The sequence below is a fragment of the Mus caroli genome, unplaced genomic scaffold, assembly GCF_978045245.1.
Source record: "Mus caroli unplaced genomic scaffold, Mus_caroli_1 scaffold_5, whole genome shotgun sequence".
NCBI classification, from domain to species: domain Eukaryota; kingdom Metazoa; phylum Chordata; class Mammalia; order Rodentia; family Muridae; genus Mus; species Mus caroli.
Genome location: NW_028227260.1, coordinates 140,853,553 through 140,855,798, shown reverse-complemented (window position 1 = coordinate 140,855,798; position 2,246 = coordinate 140,853,553). Strand labels below are relative to the sequence as shown.

The 2,246-nt window shown below is 45.6% G+C and overlaps 1 pseudogene; it reads right to left on the bottom strand.

The window, feature by feature from the left end:
- Positions 1-427: 427 nt before the first annotated feature.
- Positions 428-546, bottom strand: LOC115030106 (5S ribosomal RNA; annotated as a pseudogene).
- Positions 547-2,246: the final 1,700 nt, after the last annotated feature.

Genomic DNA, 2,246 nt, shown 5'->3' with positions numbered 1-2,246 from the left:
TGCACTGGCTCTACCACAGCAGCCACCCAGTGCCAGGTCTCTAGGATACTATCAGCTGCCTGGGAAGTGATTCTGCATGAATGCCTGCCCACTCAGCCTGTGGCACAGCCCAAACCAACCTGGGTACACTCTGTCCCTGCACAGTACTCGGTTCAGCCAAGCTTCTTCACAGCCACAGCCACCACTGTCAGCCCTCTGATATCTTAACATTCAACTCTAAGCTAAGTGTGCACTAGACAAAACTCAGCCATTTGTCTCTTTGTGTGTTTGTCTCTTCATGTGCTTTTTCTCTGCTGATACATAGCCACAAGGCTGAGATTTCTAAACAGTATAAAGGTTAAAGATCACTGCTTTATGTATGTTTAGCCTTGTTTTTGCTACTGTCATTAAGTTATAGTGTGCTCTATTTTCTAGATGCATTTTTTAAAGCCTACAGCACCCAGTATTCCCAGGCAGTCTCCCATCTAAGTACTAACCAGGCCTGACCCTGCTTAGCTTCTGAGATCAGACGAGATCAGATACGTTCAGGGTGGTATGGCCATAGACTCTAGATGCATTCTGCCGCAGACGAACCTCACTTGGGTCCTCGATCCATGGGCAAAACTTGGGTTCCAGTTACAGGTGGGCAAAGGAGTTGGCGAAAGTGCGGTGACAAACAGACTCAACACAAGGGAGTGTGGATTTGTCTCAAATAAATATAATTCGTCTCAAAGCGAGCATCAGTTTTATAATACAGAAAACAAAGGAGTTGGATATCACAGCAGGCAAGGTACATCTGACACAAAACAGGGGAATGCCTACAAAGGACTGGCAGGAACCTACTGGGATAAAATTCAATGTTAACAACTGGGAATCAAAAGCAGCCCCACCTAAGGTCCGCTTAATCTTAGAAGTCAGGGGCAAGGGCTTCCTACCCTTGCCATAGTTCCTATTCTAGTCTATTGTATAGTCCACCTTCCCCCTAGGCCATTGTAAATACTTGTGTATGGGTGTAACTCAGCTATCTATGGTTCTAAGTATCTACTCTGGTTCCTCCTTAGATCACAAACTTCCTTCTTCCTAGATAATGGTAAATTCCTATCTAGGGCAGTGACTTAGCTATCCATGCCCAGGGTCAGATCAAGGACTGCCTAGAATCTAACTTAGCTATATGTCAAAAAAATCAATCCTTAGGAGCACTTATAATAAAGCAATATTAAGGGAAAATGAAAGATCCTGGCAGAGAGTAAAAATTCATGTAAGCCCCTAAACTTGTTTCCAAAATGGACTTCACTATTGGCAGAAAGTAAGTTTAACTTGCTCCAGTCATATGTTTGTACAGAATGTTCTGACCATTCCTTGAACCCGTTATGCTTGCCAACCGCTATAGCCCACTGCCAGGTGTTTGCGGTTTGGTTGCTGGGCTGAATTTGGAAAATTTCCCCAGCAACTTTAGATTGAGTCAATCCTGAGTTGCCCCATATACCAGCCATTAGCCAATGGAGTTGCATCACCCTGCATCATTGTGCTTGCAGCTGCCCCTGCTCTTGACTCCTTCTTTGTACCCCTCCTGCCTCAGATCAGGAAATCAAAACTTACATGATTGGTTTCTTAGGGACATGTAATCTGGAAATCCCCTCCCCTCCCTTCCTCCTTTCCCCCTTGAGGGCCCATAAAAGGAGGGTCCCATTTCCCTTCAGGTCGACTCCTCTGCCCCTGCATGGGATACGAGTTGTCCCCAGAGCTCTGGATTTCTGTGGATAAAGCCTCGTGTGATTTGCATCAAGCTTGGTCTCTCATGAGTTCTTGGGGGTCCGCCATTGTCCTGAGACTTGAGTAAGGGTCTCCCTTCAGGGGTCTTTCAAAAGCACACAGATGCGTTTACCAAGTAAAGTAAGGACATTGAGCATTCATTATACAGGATGCCACTGTTCCAGGAGACTAAGTTTCCATGAACTTTTCACCTCAGGATGAAAGAACCTAATAGGGAAACCCCCCACTCATATCTCGAGTCGGCATGCACCCAAAAAATCATGAGAGACTGTCTTGATGTAAACACATGAGGTAGTTTAATGACGGATCTCTGGACCGACACATATCTCACACAGGAGATAAAGGATGTCAGCCACGAGGCTCGAAAGCTAGGGGTTTTTAAAGAAAAGGGGCTGGGGCTGGGGGAGGAATTGGTGCAGTTTCACACGATTGGTTCATTTAAACATCAGCAAACTGTACGTGCAGATCGAGGTAACAGCAGAGCATCTGGTTAA